The following is a 21,601-nucleotide window of genomic DNA, read 5'->3' on the forward strand; positions in this document are numbered from 1 at the left end:
TGTTTACAAACAAACATGCAGACCGTATCACTTTTAAAGTCAGAGATTACTTGCAGTGTTCTGTATGCTTTCAGGAGCCCTGAAAGTGAGGGTCCTGGGGTCTGGATAAGCCATGAGCTGGAACAGGAACAAAGTGAGGCAGCCCCTGAGGATATAGACCTGCTGTAGTTGTCCTAAGAGAGCACATAATGGCAAGTAGAACGTGATATCCACTGGGTATGGCAACCAAGTACAGATCAGGCAAGCAGGTGGCCTTGCAGAGTCTGATGGAATATGCAAGAAGTCTTAAAGGTGATTGAATGAAGCAGTAGCAGTCAAGCAAGATATTTTATCCTTCTCATCCTCAGAAGGATAGAAGCTGCTGATTGGTCAGCCAGCATCAGGGAGAGCCGTCAGCAGCTAGGAGGCGAGCATGGGGAAGACGTACTGACAGGGACTGGCAGAGGTCTAAACCTAAGGTGACATTGCCAAAAAATTTTTTTGTCATTCATTCAGCAAATATTTATTGAATACCTACTGTGAAAATGTTTGCAGTAGGTATTGTCAGTAAGAAAAGGAAGATGCCCAGTCACCAGCATGGGGCACATGATTAGGGCTGGACTGATTGACTACTATGACATGATGTGAATTCCTCCCTATGGGGATAAAGTGCCCTTAAATGTCTTTTGTTTCCAAGCAGGATTTATCCTGATACAGGATAGGATGGAGCTTTCAGGATCAAATAAACCTAGCAGTAGTAGTAAGGTGGTTAGTGGGTTGGGGTACCAAGAAGAACCTGACAAACATCTCTTGATTGATAGAACTGCATCCAGCCTAGGACTGTCCATTAAACCATTTGCCATGCTAAATGATGGCACTAAACAGCAGAGTACAGGAAACACTCATTTTAATAACATCTTCCACTTGACAAATATTCTATACTTACCAAAACATTTTCACACGTCATTGATTCTAAAAATCTTTGATAGAGGTGGAAGTGATGTCATACCCATGTTTTGGATGAAAATATTAAGACACTAACAATTTACTTGGATGGTTTAACAACGCCTGCCTAAAAAGTGGTGGAAACAGAACTGTTTATCTCCATTGCTATGTCACTGCTCTTTGCTTTACACCACTGCTTTGCTTGTGTGATGCTGTGACAATTCTCAGAGGACCACCTTCACTGAGGATTCAGGGCCGATTGTCTGCTGGGAAACAGAACCCAGCTGAGACTGAGCATTCAAGAGGATACTCTCAGCAGTAGTCACGAACCCAAGCATCGTTTTAAGATGCTTGCCTTAAGAAACATGCTTCAATTCTGAGTGCATTATGACTTTGTTGAGGTCTCCTTAAATGTATTATGAAGTAAAGTAAATTAACAAAGCCAGAGATGTAAAAGTATTTCATCATAGAACTTTTATTCTAGTTGAGAAGGGAGGGTTTGTGGAAGAGACTTATGAAAACCAGTAAAATATAAAGTATGTCAGAAGCTGATAAATGCTATAGAGAAAAAAAATGCAACAGGTAATGGGACAGGATATTTGGGGATGGGAAGGGTTGCAGTTTTAACTAGGATTTTTACAAAAATGTGAAGAAAATACATCTCCCAGTACATCTTCAAAAACTATGAAAATCATTATCACATAATAAACATCAAAACTTCCTATTAATAATTAGCAAGTATACAAATCACTCACATACACATATGTAGTATATACACATAAAATCTAGCACTCTTTATGCACCTAAAAGATGAAATAAATTTGAATTTGTTTTTGTAGCACTGCAAGAATATGGAATTCAACTATTACTAATCTCTACTTTTTTGTTTGCAGACCTCCCACCATTTAGCTCAGTGATAAAATTCCGCAATAAATTTTGACTTGAAAGATTTTAGGATATCACGGAAATGGGAATGACAAATGCAGGCTATGAGATGAGGCAAATACTTGGCAAATCCTGTGAAGCACTTAGAACAAGAACAAGCTTTATTAAGTGTGGTGGAATCAGATGATCATTACTGTTTTTATTTTTATCCAGGGTCAAATGTAATTAAAATAAAACATTTTTTCCATGGGTTTCCAAATTAGTCTAATGATTTATTGGGCTCCAAAGGTCTTTGCTGAAGATAAATCTTGGCACAGAGCTCTGAAACAGAGGGTCCGCTAGATCTGGAAAGAAGTTGGAAAATCATTTCTTTGAAAACAAAACAAAAACTTCCCAAGAAACACCGTGAGAGGATGTTTTGTGTATATTGAGAATTCAGTTGAAAGGTGCTATTAGGGATCACATGGTGAAATGAACCCCCAAATGCCCAGTTTGCCACGCACAGACTGCGTAGACCGGGAGGAAATGTTGCAGCTGCCCTCTTGTGGACAAACGGAAGGTTTTTGTCTCCGCCTCAATTCTCACAGGAAACAATGATCTATTTTCTTCTTGGAGCTATTTATGAAATAATCTAAGAGTAATAAAACATTTCAAGTTTTCAAATAGACTCACAAGACCTTCTTGACCCAAAGCAAGCCCCTTCAAATCGGTCAATACATACTTTTCAGTTGAACAAAACCCCTGCCTATTAGGTTATAATAAAATTGTGCCCTTCCCCACACCCCATCTGAGATTTCTGGGAGTATTTTTAAAGGAAATCCTCAATTCTATACTTTTTTTTGAGGGGGTTGTAGGGCTTAATAGAAGAATCAGATGTAGGAAATAACAACAGGATGAGCTTTGGCACCTCTCAGCTGGATGATCAAGGCTAAGCCACTTAACCTGAAAGCTTAGACTTTATTTTCCTCCTATGTAAGATGAGTCTGTTCAAAGGCAACTTCTAATATCCCTTTAGCTCTAAAACTCTATAAATATGTGCTCTGATGGACAGAAAAAACTGCTTTTTGGTTTTTGATATTTCTTTCCTTTCTGGCTATTTAAGATCTAAGACTAGTGAACTAAAGGGGCATTAGGGGAATTATGTGATGAAACCTTTGAAAATTTGGAAGGCTACAGGGAGGGTCATAGAACTGCCCCATGTGTCTTTTGAGAATTTTTTAGTTTCTTTATACAAGTATTGAATTTATAAGTACCTACTATGTGTTATCTATTATTCTAGGCACTAGTGATACAATATTGAAGGGAGAAAAGCAAGAATCCTTGTCTTCAAGGTGTTTATAGTTTGAAAAAAATTAAATTCAATTATTTATATGTGGCCTTACATAGTTTGCTTATATGTTCATATTGTTCTGAAAATATTAAAGGAAACTTACCTTCACTTTATGTATCTCTAAAGATCTTTGAGGTGGAATGATCTTGAAGCTTAGCAAAACTTCCAGTGGAGTGCTGAACTTTGGCAAGAGCTGAGACTGGACACAAAACTCTAATTACAAGGAAGTGTGCTCTTTGGCAAAATTTCTTTGGTGAGATTTGCAATGAAAGAGGTGTCTGATTATGGTTTGGTCATTCTGAAAACTGGTCTTCCTAGGGCCATTTTTTAAAATCCTACCAGGAAATCCTAGTAGATTTTATATCTTTTTTGGAGAAGGGCTTTTCTCTGTTCTGCGTTTCCATTCATACCATGCCATGGAATGGTTAATTCAGAGGCAAGACTGTCTTTTAAATGTATAATATTATTTAAAACTTTAAAGACTGTCATGATTGGCAAGACTGTCTATTAATGTATAATATTACTTAAAACTTTTTGTCAGGCTAAAATTTTTTTGGTTTATTATTCGAGTCCTCATGCATGCTGTCATGTCTAAAATAGAGAAACAATCAAATTTGGCAACGTTAATTATTTTAGATATGAGACAATCAGCTATACATTAAAATGAAAGTTGACTTATGTTGTTAGTTGTGTGGATATACACATGTGTGCTATTATCAGGTTATAAGAGCTTTATAAAAACAATTATCTAGATTACAAGAAGTTCTGGGAGGACCTCAGGTGCAAATTTTTGTCCCTTGTTGCTTTGGTATTTTTGGAATATCTTACACATCATCTACTATATGTGGCTTTGTTGTAAGTTAGAGTTTGGTTAGATAGAACATTTGATCTCTATTCAACTTGGCAACACAAAGAGCCTGGAGTCCAATGATTTGTCTTTAGGGCGGTGTTTGGGGAATAACAAAATATTTCAGAATCATTAAGGGTATTCCAAGAGGGAATTTGGGAGTGGTTGAGATGCTTTGTGTACTTCTAAGAAAGCAGGATGGGAGAGATTAGAAGAAAATGGTTTTAAAATGTCACTAAGAGATTTGTAAATATAATCAGAATTACTGCAGGTTCATAAAATAAAATGGTAAAGCTAGTAGAAAGATGAAGGCTTTTTCTGGTCTCAGTTTAATAAAACTGTGAAGACCAAAAACAATTCATATGTTACAAACATTGGGTCATTAATGAATGATATTAGAGTTTTCTTCTTGGCCAAAGATTTATCTGTTAGGAAGGGTTTTAAACACAGGGAGTGTGATATCATTTTGGTACAAATGGTGACATCAAGATTACTTCTTTAAATATGATTTTCATGTAGAGAGGCTCTAAGACAGTGGTTCTCAACCTTCCTAATGCTGTGACCCTTTAATACACGTTAAAACTGCCTCATATTGTGGTGGCTCCTCATGGTTCCTCATGTTGCTACTTGTAGCAATGAAAATAATTTTATGGTTGGGGGGGTCACCATAACATGAGAAACTGTATTAAAGGGTCGCAGCATTAAGAAGTTTGAGAACCACTGCTCTAAGGGGAAGTCTTGGAAAGAAAAAAGACCAGGGTTCAGAGTAATCTGGGTCAGTCATTTGTTGGGTGTGTGGTCTTAGATAACTTCTTAAGACTCAGTTTCCTTATTTGTAAATCAAGGCGATTCCTGTTTTGTCATGGGCTTATCAGAAAAAAGCTTCATTTTTTTTTTTCCTCATATCACATCTTTCAGGTTTCTAGGAGAGATTTGCTACACACCTATTCTCTAAGATCATGTCAATCAACAAGGCTGAAAGAACTTTAAAAAAATGTTTAGTGTGACTCTCTCTCTCCAGTGCTCCATGGAGTAAAGTATCTCAAGAATGGAAGAAAAAGTATCCAATGTACTCAGTACTATTATGAAACCTATATATAATCACCCACACTTTCATACAAAAGATAAAACTCAACTATAGCCCAGGATGAAGGTGGGAAGGGGAGGGTGAAGGGAGGTGAAGGGGGAGGCCAGGTGGAGGGAGGGGAATTGGTGGGACCTCACCTATGGTGCACATTGCAAGGGTACATGTCAAATCTATTAAGAGTAGAGTATAAATGTCTTAACACAATAATTAAATAAATGAGGTGAAGGCTATGGTAACCACTTTGATGTAAGCATTCCAAATTGTATATAAAATCAGCACATTGTACGCCATAAATGCATTAATGTACAGTTATGATTTAATAAAAAAGTTGTTAAGAGAAAAAAACGTAAAAAAAGTTTAGATAATTTTATTTGGGTTGAATAGTAACTAAAAATCTAAACGCCATCTTCTAGCTACGGCAAACAAAGGATGCTTTTAACATTGAAGACAAATGGTTTTTTGCCCCATAGCCTACAAGGAAATCTGCATTTCAGTTTTTTTGTTTAGGTGTGGGGATTTGGAGAGAAAGAATACATACGGCTCTAAGCTCATCTAAGCATTTTCTAGGTGGTTGTGGTTCAACCTGGTTGTTGGCTGCTTCTCATGCAGACCTCTTGCCTACATTCATTTGTTCTTTCATGTCATTCAAACATTTTGATGACTGGGTGCACATTATTGAGCTCAGTTCTTGTGTGTTATGGCTAAGACCATGTTTAGAGCATTGCCTAATTTTGGATCACAAGCTCAGAGGTGTATGTGGGTTAGAAGTGAAGCAGCCCCTTCTCAATTCAACTGTGGGCACAGAGACTGTGGTGAACTGGAGACCTCAGTCCAGACAGCAGTCATCAGGCAGTGGTGTGTAGCCCTGCCAGTGTGTGGGCTGCCCAGTGCCAGAGCTTTCAATTTGGGGGAGCAGCCAAAAATACAGACTTCACTGTGAACCCACGACTGATTTTTAAAACACTGTAAATGTCAAACAGGATGGATTCCAGGTGCAGTTAGTTCCTCTCTCATTGCCCACTTCCTAATGGCGTGATAGCTGAGGGCTAGGTAACCTGGGTTGAAATCACAGTGCCATCACTTCCTGGATGTGTGACCCTAGAAAGTTACTTGGCATCTCATCTATGAAGTGGAGATGATAATAGCACTTATTTCATAGGGTTTGGGGGAAGTAGTAAATGAGTTAGAAAATATAAAGTGCTTACAATAGTGCCTGGGATGTAGTAGGTGCTACTGAAGTGTTTAATCAGGTCAGTCTCTTTCCTGTCCTCTCACTAAGAGGACACACCTTTCTGTGAATCCTGGGAAGACATAAGGAAGAAGAAAGGAAATGTAACTTTATTAAATATTTCCTGTGTGTCAGGAATTATGCCAGGTGCTTTGGATGACATTTCTTCATTTAATTCTCATGCAGACCCTTGAGGTAGGTTCCATTCACACTTTACAGTGGAGAGAATTGAGACTCAATGAGATTAGATAACTTGTCCAAGGTAGAGTTGGAATTTTGACTTAAGTAGATTTGATTTCATACCCATCATTATCCTAGCGAGCTTACCATTCTTGACCCAGGGAGATCAGTTGTGAAATTGATGCTGGTTGGGTCCTCTCTCATTAAAAGGAAATTGCCCGCTGAAAGAATCTACTTGGGTCCATATTAACTAGGGAGAGCTTTGCTATTCATAAACCTACTATTCTTGTCAGGCAAGGCATCAGCTCTTTGAGTGCAAGGATTGGGTCTTTATCTGAAGCTCCCAGCATATTCGAAAAACTCAAATTAAGAGGGACTCAAAATAAGAGGCTTTCACAATTTGGGATTATTTAGACATGACATGCAATAATAGGTCTGGCCAGGGTCAGGTATGAGCTTTTAATCACTGCCCTAAGAGACTCTAAAATGTACAAAACTTTTGCCTCCATTCCTCACAGAGTTCTTAGGGCATCAGAGTGGAAGGGAGGTGTGGAGGTGTGTGGGAAGGGAAGGGAGCAGGAGCGAGCGCAGGAAGACGGTGGGAATGTGTCTGCAGGGATAAGGAAAGCAGGGCTGTGAAAGGCACAAGCCATTGAGCAAACTTCCTGTCAGCCGCAAAAAAATGATCTTCAGCTTAGATGAACTTTCCAAATTCGGGCAGAATCAAGAAGCACATGCAACGGTTTTTTGAAAACCCTTTTCACCTCATCAGGCTCTACTAAAAACAGGTATTCGTGTGTGTGTGTGTGTGTGCGCGCGCTTTTGGTAGGTAGAATAAAAGAGTATATAGAAGTTTACTTAAAAGAATATCTGCTGTTACAAATCACACAATGTCTTTCCCAATTAGGGCTTAAGTCACACCCATCTACAACTCTGAAACAAAGAACACGTAAGTCTCTCTGTTGGCTGGTGAAATGCTTTAAAGGAGTTCAGTTTTTCTCTCATCTGAGAAGTTAGAATGTATACATGACTTGCTAGTCCTTGCCATATGGACTCAGATGTGTTAGGAGTCAGCAAAATCGCCAGAACCACAAACGAATGATCAATAGGGCTGTTTTTAAGAATCAGGTGGAAAACAAATGGCCGAAAAAGAAATGACAGTTCCCACTGTTCCTTTATCCCTTTGCCCTGTCTCCTGCTAGCTTGCAGGACTGCCACGCATGTTGAGTCACCACCTTGCTGTTCTCTTCAGCCTCTCCAGATGAGTGCCCGTGAAGGCTCTGCTGCCCCACCCTGGGAGTCAGGCAGGCTTGCTCGCAGACAGACCTCTGGAACAACTCCCGATGCAGAGCAATGCAGAGCCCGTCCAGCCAGACAGGGGCAGTGTCTGGAGGAGAGCTCAGCAAGTGCTCCCATAGGCTTACAGTTTCGTACCTGCTGGCTGCAGGAGGTCTGGTGAGTTGCTTAACCTCTCTGATCCTCAGGTTCCTCCTCTGTGAAATGGGAATAATCTTAAAACCTAAAGCAGTGCTCAATTACATAAAAATCATCTTTAATTTTTGTAATTAGTTTTTAAACATTTGAATTAATATAAGACTACATATGATTAGGTTACATTGTTTCTGTTTGTTAGGAAAAGTCTGACTTGTATGAGTCCTTCACCCAAGACATGTGCCCAAGTCCCCTGCATTGTGCCCATTAGGAAAATGTGGAGTCCTTCACAAACTTGTATGTCATCCTTACGCAGGGACCATGCTAATCTTCTCTGTATTGTTCCAATTTTAGTACATGTGCTGCCAAAGTGAGCACTAAACATGGTTTTAAAACATAAGTCAAAGAGGGATAAAATTAATTTTTTAAAGAAGTAACTTTGTTCCATACTTATTGATTCCCTATGCTAGAATACTTTTTCATTTATACTAAATGGGAGACAAAATCGCCAGGCCCAAAGAAAAATTTCACAAAACTTGGTTTCTGTTCATTCCACAAGGTTTTTGTTTTTTTGACCAGTGGAAAGAAAATACCGTTATTGTTAGGTTATTAAATATGAGATGTCTGACTTCCTTAAATACCAACTTTGACAGTTGCTATCTCTGACATTTTACTCTGACACTTGTTTTATTATTTTGAGAAGGTACATCCTCATTCTTTTAAATGCATGTTTTGGCTTTTGATTATCTTTCAATTTTTTAAGAGCAATTTTTGTGAAATCATGGATAAGTAAAAAATTCATGTTATTTTCGGTTATGAGTTTGGTTATGGAACCAGTGCAGTAGAGCCAGCTCACAACATGAATGCGGTGTTCGGGAAGGATGAACACAAGATACGCTGATGGTCTGAGAAATTTTGTTCTGGTGATTTTAATCTTGAAAATGAGCTACATGGACGACCTGAGACCAAGGTGGATAAAGATAAGCTGAAAACTGTAGAGGAAGCAAAACCATCTTAACCCAAGTGTGAATTAGCAGCAAGGTTTGATATTACTATTCTAACAATATTGGACCATTTGAAACAAACCAGCAAGGATAGATGGGCTCCACATGAATTAAACAAGTCTCAGAAGCTTGCTTGCCTTTCTTTGCTGTCATGACATAAAGGTGAACCATTGCTACCCCATATTGTCATGTGTGATGAAAAATGGGTTCTTTTTGACAACCATTGGTACAATAGTTGGATAAAGATGAAGTGCTGAAATGCAGTTCTAAACCGAATATTCATCATACTAAGGTAATGGTGTCTGTTCAGTAGTCTAGCACTGCTGCTATCCCCTATAGCATCATGAAACCTGGTGGCACATATGTCTAGTGCAACCAACTGGATGGAATGATGAGGTTGCTTGTGATCAAGCAGCCCGAATTTGTCAATAGAGACAGGACAATTCTCTTGCAAGACAATGGTTGACCACATGTTGCACAAACAATGCTGCTCAAACAACAGAAAATGGACTTGGAAACTCGATGTCATCCACTGTATTCACCAGACTTTACACCAACTGATTAGCACTTCTTGCAGTCTTTGGACCACTTCTGGCAAGAAAAAATATGCAGTTCTCAACAAGCTGTGGAAAACCCCTTTCACAATTTCATTCCCACTCATTTTCTAGGCATCTTTGGTGCTGGCAAACACAAGCTAATGTCAAGGTGGCAAAACTGTGTGGATAGTTAAGACACATATTTTCATTAATTGTACTGCTTCTTGTTTACAATATAATAAGCTAAATTTTTGATTCAAATTTGGAGATTTCATATTAACAATTCTTAGAGATTGCCCTTTAACATTTTCCTGTATCACTTTATTGTAAGGTAGGGTCTGGTCAGCATTACAGTGGCAAAACAGAATTCAGACCTGTGCTTTGCAACACACTTCATTTAAAATTGTTCTATCTCCAAGTTCTTCCTTTAGTAAAGTTGAGATGGAGCTGTATGGTACATGAAAAAGCCACAGGGTTTAGAACAAAACAGGTCTGTATTTGAATCCTGGAAATACTAGTTGTTACTGATTTTTGACCTCATTAGTTATTTAAATAAATTTCTGGCACACATAAATGGTTATTAGACTATAGCATGTATCAGAATAGCCTGGAAGGCATGTTAACACAAAGATTGTGGACACTACCAGAGTTCCTGATTCAGTAGGTCTTCTGCTTGGCCCAAGAATTTGCATTTCTAATAAGTTCCCAAGCAATGATCATGGAAACTTCACTTTGAGAACCATTAGGATAAATTACGTGTAATAAGTTAGGTTCAGATGATAGGTTGTGAGCAGCTGGTTAACTATTTGAGGCCAGAGTTTCTATATCTATAAATGTGAAGAAAAATAATGGGAAGAAATTTGAAAGATTGTCTGTAAAGATTAGAGATATATAGATGTACCTGGCACTTAGTGGGCAGTCAATAAAGGGTAGATATTATTCTCTACTGTCAGATACCCTTGGAGTCAAGTTCAAGCTCTGCTAATTGCCAGATGAATGATCCATTGTAAACTCCTTAACCTCTGTAAACATTTATGTGGTTTCAATTTCATTTATTTCTGCTCTGATCTTTATTATTTCTTCTAATTTTGGATTTGGTTTGTTCTTACTTTTCTAGTTACTTAAGATGCATTATTAAGTGGTTTGTGTCAAGCTTTTCTACTTTTTTAATATAGGCACTCATTGCCATAAACCTACCTCTTATTATGGCTTTGCCTGTATCCCATAGCTTTTTTTTCCTTTTTTTTAAAATTTATTTTCTTATTGTTAAATCATAGCTGTGTACATTTGTGCAATCAAGGGGTACAATGTGCTGGTTTCATATACAATCTGAAATATTCTCATCAAACTGTTCAATGTAGCCTTCATGGCATTTTCTTAGTTATTGTATGTAGACATTTGTATTCTGCATCTAGTAGGTTTTGCCTGTACCCATTCTAAGATGCACTGTAGGTGTGGCCCCACTCATTACCCTCCCTCCACCCTGACTTCCCCCGTCCCTTCCCCTCCCTTGGCCCTTTCCCCATAGTCTTGTGCTACAGTTGGGTTACAGCCTTCATGTGAAAGCTATAAATTAGCTTCATAGTAGGGCTGAGTACATTGGATACTTTTTCCTCCATTCTTGAGATACTTTGCTAAGAAGAATATGTTCCAGCTCTATCCATGTAAGCATGAAAGAGGTAAAGTCTCCATCTTTCTTTAAGGCTGCATAATATTCCATGGTATACATGTACCACAATTTGCTAGTCCATTCGTGGGTCGATGGGCACTTGGGCTTCTTCCATGACTTAGCAATTATGAATTGGGCTGCCATAAACATTCTGGTACAGATGTCTTTGTTATATTGTGATTTTTGATCTTCTGGGTATATATCTAGTAAAGGAATTATAGGATCGAATGGCAGGTCTATTTTTAGCTCTCTAAGTATTCTCCAAACATCTTTTCAAAAGGAACATATTAGTGTACATTCCCACCAGCAGTGTAGAAGTGTGCCCTTTTCTCCGCATCCACGCCAACATCTCTGGTTTTGGGATTTTGTTATGTGGGCTACTCTTACTGGGGTTAGGTGATATCTCAAAGTAGTTTTGATTTGCATTTCTCTGATGATTAAGGATGATGAGTTTTTTGTCATGTGTCTGTAGATCATGTGTCTGTCTTTTTTAGAGAAGTTTCTCTTCAAGTCCTTTGCCCACCCTGAGATGGGATCACTTGTTCTTTTCTTGCTCATACATTTGAGTTCTCTGTGCATTCTGGTTATTAAACCTTTATTGGAGGTATAACCTGCAAATATTTTCTCCCATTCTGAGGGCTGTCTGCTTGCTTTACTTACTATGTTCTTGGCTGTGCAGAAGCTTTTTAGTTTGATCAGGTCCCAGTAATGTATTTTTGATACTGCTTCAATTGCCTGGGGAGTCTTCCTCCTCATAAAATATTCACCCAGGCCAATCCCTTCAAGAGTTTTCCCTGCACTTTCTTCAAGTATTTTTATAGTTTCACATGTCTTAAGTTTAAATCTTTTATCCAGTGTGAGTCTATCTTAGTTAATGGTGAAAGGTGTGGGTCCAGTTTCAGTCTTCTACAGCTTCCCAGCCAGTTCACCCAGCACCATTTGTTAAATAGGGAATCTTTTCCCCACTGAATGTTTTTCATTGGCTTGTCAAGGATCAAATAACAGTAAGTAGCTGGATTCATCTCTGGGTTCTCTGTTCTGTTCCAGACATCTACTTCTCTGTTTTTGTGCCAGTACAATGGTGTTTGATCACTATCAATTTGTAGTGCAGTCTCAGGTCTAGTAGTGTGATTCCTCCTGCTTTGTTTTTATTTCTGAGTAATGTTTTGGCTATTCGAGGTTTTTTCTGATTCCATATAAAACGAAGTATTATTTTTTCAAGATCTTTAAAATATGACAATGGAGCTTTGATAGGAATTACATTAAAATTATATATTGCTTTGGGTAGTATAGACATTTTAATGATGTTGATTCTTCCCAGCCATGAGCATGGTATGTTTTTCCATTTGTTAACATCTTCAGCTATTTCTTTTCTTAAAGTTTCATAGTTCTCTTTGTAGAGGTCTTTCACATCCTTTGTTAGATAAACTCCCAAATATTTCATCTTCTTTGGCACTACGTGAAAGGAATAGACTTCTTGACTATTTTTTCGGCTTGGTTATTGTTGGTATATATAAAGGCTACAGATTTATGGGTGTTGATTTTGTAGCCTGAGACATTGCTGTATTCCTTGATCACTTCTAAAAGTTTTGTAGTAGAATCCCTAGTGTTTTCCAGATATTCGATCATGTCATCTGTGAAGAATGAAAGTTTGATCTCTTCTGACCCTATGTGGATACACTTGATCACCTTTTCTTCCCTAATTGCAATGGCTAAAACTTCCATTACAATGTTAAAGAGCAATGGAGACAATGGGCAACCTTGCCTGGTTCCTGATCTAAGTGGAAATGATTTCAATTTAACTCCATTCAATACAATATTGGCTGTGGGTTTGCTGTAGTTGGCCTCTATGAGTTTAAGAAATGTCCCTTCTATACCAATTTTCTTAAGTGTTCTGATCATGAAGCGATGCTGTATATTATCAAAACCTTTTTCTACGTCAATTGAGAGAATCATATGGTCTTTATTTTTTAGTTTGTTTATGTGCTGAATTACATTTTGATTTACATATATTGAACCAGTCTTGAGAGCCTGGGATAAATCCCACTTGGTCATGGTGTGTCATTTTTTTTATGTGTTGTTGGATTCTGTTTGTTAGGATCTTATTGAGTATTTTTGCATCAATATTCATTAGTGATACTGGTCTATAATTTTCTTTTCTTGTTGGGTCTTTCCCTGGTTTAGGGATCAAGGTGATGTTTACTTCATAGAATGTGTTGGATAGTATTCCTTCCTTTTCTATATTTTGGAAGAGGTTTAGTAATATATGTACTAGTTCTTCTTTAAAGGTTTGGTAAAATTCTGATGTAAAGCACCTGGTCCTGGGCTTTTCTTTTTAGGGAGATTTTGTACAGTTGATGCTATTTCAGAACCTGATATAGGCCTGTTCAACATTTCCACTTCGTTCTGGCTAAGTCTTGGTAGTTGGTGTACTTCCAAGTATTGGTAGATTTCTTTCAGATTTTCATATTTCTGAGAGTAAAGTTTCTTGTAATATTCGTTAAGGATGTTTTTAATTTCTGAGGGGTCTATTGTTATTTCATCGTTACCATTTCTGATTGATGAAATTAGAGATTTTGCTCTTTTTTTCCTGGTTAGGTTGACCAAAGCTTTATCTATTTTATTGACCTTTTCAAAAAACCAACTTTTGGATTTATTGATCTGTTGTATAATTCTTTTGTTTTCAATTTCATTTAATTCTGCTCTGATTTTGGTTATTTCTTTTCTTCTGCTGGGTTTGGGGTTGGAATGTTCTTCCTTCTTCAGTTGCTTGAGATGTCCCACTAAGTTATTAACTTCCTGTCTTTCCATTTTCTGGAAGGCTTGCTATAAATGTCCCTCTTAGGACTGCCTTTGCAGTATCCCAGAGGTTCTGATAATTTGTGTCTTCATTGTTGTTTTGTTCCAAAAATTTGGTGAGTTCCTTCTTAATCTCATCTATAACCCACCTATCCTTTGGCATAAAGTTATTTAACTTCCATGTTTTTGTATGGGTATGCAGATTCCTATTGTAATTGAGTTGAACTTTTATTCCACGATGGTCTGAGAAGATGCAAGAAATGATTTCTATTTTTTTTTTTTTAATTTTCTCAGGTTAGATTCGTGACCTAGGATGTGGTTGATTTTGGAGTATGTTCCGTGGGCTGATGAGAAGAATGTGTATTCAGTTTTTTTTGGATGAAATGTTCTGTAGATGTCTGTTAAGTCCAGATATTGAATGGTTAAGTTTAAATCTAAGATTTCTTTGCTTAACTTCTTTTTGGAGGATCTATCCAGCACTGCTGAAGGGGTGTTAAAATCTCCAACTACTATGGAACTGGAGGAAATCGAGTTGCTCATGTCTGTTAGAGTTTCTCTTATAAATTGAGGTGTGTTCTGGTTGGGTGCATAAATATTAATAATTGAAATCTCATCATATTGAGTATTACCTTTAACAAATATGAAGTGTCCATCCTTATCCTTCCTTATTTTGGTTGGTTTAAAGCCTATTGCATCTGCAAATAGGATTGCAATGCCTGCTTTTTTCTGCTTTCCATTTGCCTGGAGTATAGATGACCATCCCTTCACCTTGAGTCTACATTTGTCTTTTAATGTAAGATGAGATTCTTGTATGCATCAGATATTGGGCTTGAGTTTTTGTATCCAGTCAGCGAACTTGTGCCTCTTTGGAGGACAATTTAAACCATTCCCATTATTTGAGAATATTGATAAGCCTTTTGAGAGTCCGGTGGACATTTTTAATCCTTTTGCGACTGTGGAAGTTGGAATTTGATCAAAATTTTCTGGGTGGGTTTACTTTTGTGGTGGAGGATTATGCTGGTCTTTATGGATGATAGGTCTGAGAATATTCTGGAGAGCTGGTTTAGTTGTGGCAAATTTCTTCAACATGTGAATGTCGTTAAAGTATTTAATTTCTCCATCATAAATAAAACTCAGTTTAGCTGTGTACAGGATCCTGGGTTGAAAGTTATTTTGTTTTAGGAGATTGAAAGTTGATGACCATCCTCTTCTAGCTTGAAAGGTTTCAGCAGAGAGATCTGCAGTTATTCTAATATTCTTCCCCTTATAGGTGATGGTTTTCTTTTGTCTGGCTGCTTTCAGAATTTTCTCCTTCATATTAACTTTAGTGTAATTGATTATGATGTGTCTGGGAGATGTCTTATTCAGGTTGAGTCGTGCTGGAGTTCTGAAACTGTCTGCTATCTGAATTTCAGAATCTTTTGGCATGTCTGGAAAGTTTCCTTCATAATCTCATGGAGAAGAGACGCTGTGCCTTGTGAAGCCACTTCATCACTTTCTGGGATCCCTATAAGACGAATATTGATTTTCTTTGAGTTATCCCAGAGCTCTCTGAGAGAGTGATCTGTTTTTGCCCTCCATTTCTCTTCCTCTCTGAGAGTTTGGGAGCATTTGAAAGCTTTGTCTTCAATGTCAGAAATCCTTTATTCTGCTTGCTCTGTTCTGTTACTGAGGGATTCTACTGTGTTTCTTAGATCTTTGAGGGCTGCAACTTCTTGTCTCAGTGTGTCAAAATCTTTGGTCATTTGGTCTTTGAATTCGTTGAATTCTTGAGACATCTTTTGGATTACTGCTTGGAATTCTAATTTGATCTTATTTGCTATCCAGATTCTGAATTTGATTTCTAACATCTCAGCTATTTGTTTGTGCATGGGATCTTGTGCTGTGTCTGCCCCATTGATCCTTGGGGGAGTTGATCTACTCTGATTATTCATATTGCCAGAGTTTTTCCTTTGATTACATCTCATGATTGTTTTTCACCATTGCCTCTGGCCGTCCTCAGAGTTGGGGTGGTGTCTCTCTGAGATTAGACCCTGGGGGATCACTCTGTTGTTGCTGGATCTTTGTAGGGAGTGACCCTGTGTAGCTTTTCTGGGGATGCCCCAGCCAGGGAGTTCTGGTTGTGGGAGCAGCTCTGGAGTGTGACACCCCCGGATCCAGTAACAGGGCGGGGGATGGAAGGGGGTGTTGCACATGGTTCTGGGAGTGCCTGGTGCCCAGTGACTTTGGCAAAGAGGGCCCAAGGCTCCAGCAGTCTCTGGCCAGGAGAAGGGCTCCGTGCAGAGGCAGGGAGGGCTCCGGAGTGCACCCAGCTCCCAGAGTCCCTGGCCAGACCAGCGGGCGGTGTGGAAGCAGGGAGGGTACAGGAGGGAGGACGCAGTGTTCCGCAGCTCCAGGAGTTCCTAGTCAGGGTGTGGGGATGCCCAGCAGGCAAGGTAGTGGGTCCCTGCACAGCTCTTATCGAGGTCTGGGAGGACGCAGCTCTTTTGGAGGTCTGGGAGGGTCTCCGCACAGCTCCTACCAGGGTCTGGGAGGGTGCCGATCACTGGTCCCTGCACAGCTCTTCCGGAGGTGGGAGGGTGCCGATCACGGGTCCTGGTGCAGCTCTTCTTCCCATAGGTTTTGATATGCTGTGTTTTCATTTTCATTTGTCTTGAGTTAATTTTAAATTTCTTTCTTAATTTCTTCATTGAGCAACTTGTTATTCAGGAGTATATTGTTTAATTTTCATGTATTTGTAGAGTTTCCAATGTTTCTCTTGTTAATGATTTCTAGTTTATTCCATTATGGGCGGAGAAAATACTTGGTATTATTTTGATTTTTAAAAAATGTTTTGTGACTTACTTTGTGATCACAAAATGGTCTATCCTTGAGAATGATCAATGAACTGAGGAAAACAATGTGTATTGGGCAGTTGCTGGACAAAACATTTTGTAAATATCTATTGGTCCATTTGCTCAATAGTGTAGGGTAAGTCAAATGTTTGTTGATTTTCTGTCTACATAATTTGTCCAGTGCTGAAAGTGTAGTGTTCTTTTTTTTCTCATTTCCATCTGTATCTTTTTATACTATGGAAAAGTAAGTTGTTATAGTTATTTTCGATAGGTTGGCCTTTGAAGTAATTTATATAATGCAATTATAGCAACAGAGTATTCTGTATTTATGTCCTTACTGTTACCAGTTGGTTGTATACCTTCAGATGGTTTCTTACTTTTCATTAACATCCTTTTCTTTCATTAGCATTTCTTGTGGGACAGGTCTGGTGTTTATGAAATCCGTCAGCTTTTGTTTTTTGTTTTCTGGGAATAGACATGCCTCTATTTCCATGTCATGTTTGAAGGATATTTTTGCAGAACATGATATTCTAGGGTTAAGGTTTTCTTTCTTTCAGCACTTTGAATATATCATGCACCCCTGTCCTGTAAGGTTTCCACTGAAAAGTCTGCCAGATGTCTTAGAGATCCTTTATATGTTCTTTTGTACTTTTTTCTGCTTCCTTTAGGACTTTTTTTTTCTTTAATCCATGAACTGTGGGAGCTTGATTATTAAATGCCTCAAGGTAGTTTTGTTTGGGTTAAATCTGCTTATTCTATGACCTTCTTTTACCTGAATATTGATATCTTTCCCTAGGTTTGGAAAGCTCTCTGTTATTTCTTTGAATACACTTTTACTCCAATCTCTCTACCTCCTCTTTATGGCCAATAACTCTTATATTTGCCTTCTTGGGGCTATTTTCTAGATCTTGTAGGCATGTTTCATTCTTCTTTTTTCTTTTTCTCTTCTTACTTTGCTTTTTCAAATATCTTGTATTCTTTCTTCTGTCTTGTCAATTCTGCTGTTAAGAGACCTTGATGCATTTCTCAGTTTGTTAACTGAATTCTTCAGCTCTAGAATTTATGTTTGATTTTGTTCATTATTTCAATCTGTTTGGTAAATTTCTCTGATAGGCTTCTAAATTCCTTCTCTGTGTTAACTTGAAGTTCATTGAGCATCTTCAGGAAAGCTACTTTCAAGTCTTGGTCTGAAAGTTCACATATCTCCATTGCTGGATTGGTCACTGGTACCTTATTTAGTTTGGTGAAGTTATGTTTTCCTGGGTGTTCACAGTGCTTGTGCATATTCATCAATGTCTGGGTGTTGAAGAGTTAGGTATTTATTTTAATCTTTGTAGGCTGGGCTTGTTGGAATACCTGGAAAGCCTCCTCAAGGAGGAGAGATTCAAAGAGAATTGAGTGTTGTGATCTAAGTCTTTGGTCACTGCAGCCATATTCAGCACTGAGGGCACCCCAAGCCCAGGAGTGCTATGACTCTTGCAGATTCCTGGTAGAACTGCCCTGGTGGACTTGGGTAAATTACAGAAGAATTCTTGGATTGCCAAAGTGTCTCACTCTCTTCCCTCACTCTCTGTGCTGGGCTGCTGAAGTTAGGGGAGGAGTGATATGGGTACTCCCTTGTGGCCACTAGCACCAACTCCCACCTGAAGCCTGCCCAATCTCACCCAAAGCCAGTGGTGACTGTTGGTTGACTACCTCTGATGTTTATTCAAAGCCCAAGGGCTCTTTAGTCAGGAAGTGGTTAATCCTGGCAGGACTGGTGCGTCCCTTCAGAGTAGCGTATTTCTTTCTGTTCCAGGTTGAGACCAGAAATGCCTTCCAGGCTCTCAGCTCAGACTTAGGGGCTTCAGGAGTCTGCTTGGTACTTTATTTTGCTGTAGCTGAGCTACTACTCAAGTTGCAAAACAAGGTCCCCTGAAAATTTCCCTTTCTTTCCCCTAAATTAAAGAGGACTCCCTGAGCCATACTGTCTGTAGTTTGGGGGGTCAGAGGTCACACAGGCACTGGCTTGGTTGCTACTGCTGTTGTCTTATTGGTTCAGGTTTACCCCAAATCCAATGGCTTTGCGCTAACGTAGCCAAAGGAACTGCCAAGGATTGCAGATTTTGTGGTCTTACTGCCTTATAAATTTAGTACAATTTCCCAGCTGCCTTTTGTCTCTCTGGTCAGGCTGGTTTAAACGCTCCCTTTGTGGGGCCCTGGCAGAATTCTGCCCTGAGCCGTGCTCCCCTGTGCAAGGGCTGTTCTGGGTTTCAATGCAAAGTCCCACAATCATTTCACTCTCCCTCCCCTGGGCACACAGATTCTCTCTCCACCTGGCATGCTAGTGTGACACTGCTAGGGGATGGTGTAGTCAATGTAAGGCTGTCTTTCTGCCCTCTTTAGTGCCTCTTTTCCTTGATAGGTTTGATGTATTACAACCTAGTACTTTGATCACTCACTTGATTTTCGGTTCTTCTGAAAGTGTTTGCTTATATGGATAGTTGTTGGATTCGGTGTTTGTGTGGAGGGATGATTACTAGAGGTTTCTATTTGGCCACCTTTGTGACCTCTAAAACATCTTTTGTAAAGTGAACTGAATTGTGTTGTCCCCTCCTCAATCATATGTGGCAGCTCTAGCCCCCATTCTCGTGGTATTTGGAGGGATTATTAGGGTTAGAGGAGGTATGAGGATGAGGCCTTCCTGATGGGGTTAATGCCATTGTAAGAGGAGGTACCTAAGAGCTCCCACTCTTCCTCCTCCATACCATGTGAGGACACAGTGATAAGGTGGTCATCTGCAAACCAGGAAGAGGACTCCCACCAAGACCTAAATCAGCTAGCACCTTGATCTCAGACATCCAGCTCTAAGAACTGTGAAAAATAAATTTATTATTTAAGCTACCCATTTTATGGCATTTTGTTGTGCCAGTCCTCACTGATTAATACAGTGGAGATAATCTTGACCCTGTGAATTATGGATATAATGAGATACTGTGTGTATTCAGAATAGTACTGGCTACTGGTCTCAGCAGGTAGCTAATAAGTGTTAGCATCATTATTCAATAAGAACAGTCATCACTGTCCTTTCTTCCTATTCTTTTGCAGGATTTCTCATCATATTAAGCTGGCTAAGAACTCCCTAAATCTGATGGTCAACTTATTGTGAAGCAAATGGATAAATAGTGAGGGCTAATTCAAGTCATTGCCTTTCAACTTTGTTGCTACAGATTAATTCCTGTCCCAGCAGCTCATCTTTGGAGTAGTACATATTTATCTAAGAACAAAAATGGTATCAAACATCTTTCTGCATTCAGCCTGTCCAAGAGAATAAGCCATCTTGTGTGGCTCATTTTCCGGTGACATTCTTTTTCTCAGAGCACACTGGTCAGTTGTCTCCTGGGTGGTATCTTGCACATGTGTTTTTCATTAAAGTAGCAACTAAAGAGTGACAACTGTGAATCTTTTCTGGCTGGTGCTCATGCTCCGTTTTCTTCTTGTGTAATTAGCCTGGGGTGGATGTTTTTGGAGGAAGAGAGGGGAAGGCTTATTTATGAATTAAAAATTGGACTTGATGCATGTGACATTGGGTTAAATTGCTTAAACTAGCTGTGATAAAAATTTCTTCTGGTTTCCCCCTCACTACGCTTTTCTCATTTACAAGTAGATTTCTCAGGCCTTATGCTTCTACAATTGTCAAGCATCTAATTTTATTTTAAAAATCATGTTAAAATATTAAAGACTTAATTGAAACCCTAAAAGTTAAAAAAAAAAAAAAGTAAAGTCAAATCCCTCTGATTATTTTAGGAACAATATTTTACCATGGTGATTAACATTATTACCCTTGATATGAGTAAACAAGCTGTCAAGGGGTCACTTTTAATAGTTTTTATTATTTTACTTATAAAAAAGATATTACATATAATTGCTCTGGAAAAAATTGGCAATTTCTTATGAAGTTAAGCATATGCGCACCATGTGACCCAGAAATTCACTCCTAGGTATTTACCCAAGAGAAATGAAATGTTAGATTCATAACAAAACTTGTACACAAATGTTTACAGCAGCGCCATTCATAATTGCTAAAACTGGAAAACAAGTTAGGTATTCCTCAATGGGAGAGTGGATGAACCAACTGAGGGGCATCCAGATAATGGAGTACTACTCAGCTATTAAAAGGAAAAGACTATTGAGAAACGCAGCAACTTGGATGAGGGAAAAGTTACATGACAAAGCTCTAGGACATTCCTGAAAAGATACAACCATATTGACAGAGTACAGACCAGTGGCTTGCCAGAGCCTAAAGGTAGTCAGGGGACTATAAAGTAGTAACAGTAATTTGGGTGGTGTTAAAATCCTGTACCTCAATTGTAGTGATGGTTCTGTGAGTCTACACATGCAATAAAATTCATAGAACTTCACACCCAAAGAAGTCAATTTTACTGTTAATTTAAAAAATAATTTTTAAAAAGATTGGTTTCAGGAGTTATAGGGAAAGACATTGTTTCTTTCAGAAGTTTAATGGTTGTGCCAGGGTGGTAGGCAGTAAAGTTTTAAATGTGTGTTGAGTTGAAACTATTATGGAATTTCTTTACAGGTAGGAAATATCAGGAAGTGATTTAGTTTTGATTGCTGGAAATGATGAAGGGATGGAGAAATGATGGGTTCAATTTTACCCCTGGTTTCACATACAAAAACCCCAAATCATAAGACAATATAATGAGTTAACAATACTCATAAATTCTTTTTGAAAGCTCTAATCCTCATCACTTATTAACTTTCTGATCTCTGCTGGATTTCAGAAATGAATTGCATCTGGATTCTGAGATGCCCGAGATGGGAAGTGGCTGGTCAGAAGTGGGAGTTCA

General features: G+C 38.7%; 1 long non-coding RNA gene and 1 other non-coding gene across 2 annotated transcripts in view; both read right to left on the bottom strand.

Moving 5' to 3' along the window:
- Positions 1–1,755: 1,755 nt before the first annotated feature.
- The window catches only part of LOC128584044 (uncharacterized), a 114,415-nt gene continuing 94,569 nt past the window's right edge, over positions 1,756–21,601 (bottom strand). The window contains exons 3-5 of the long non-coding RNA XR_008379621.1: positions 6,279–6,374; positions 3,243–3,338; positions 1,756–2,153 (exon numbers count right to left, since the gene is read on the bottom strand). This is a non-coding gene — a long non-coding RNA (uncharacterized LOC128584044). The remainder of the gene's footprint in view (positions 2,154–3,242; positions 3,339–6,278; positions 6,375–21,601) is intronic.
- On the bottom strand, positions 8,184–8,290 carry LOC128585104 (U6 spliceosomal RNA). The gene has a single exon (XR_008379851.1). It is a non-coding gene; the product is annotated as a U6 spliceosomal RNA (small nuclear RNA).

This window comes from Nycticebus coucang, chromosome 4 (genome assembly GCF_027406575.1).
Source record: "Nycticebus coucang isolate mNycCou1 chromosome 4, mNycCou1.pri, whole genome shotgun sequence".
NCBI lineage: Eukaryota > Metazoa > Chordata > Mammalia > Primates > Lorisidae > Nycticebus > Nycticebus coucang.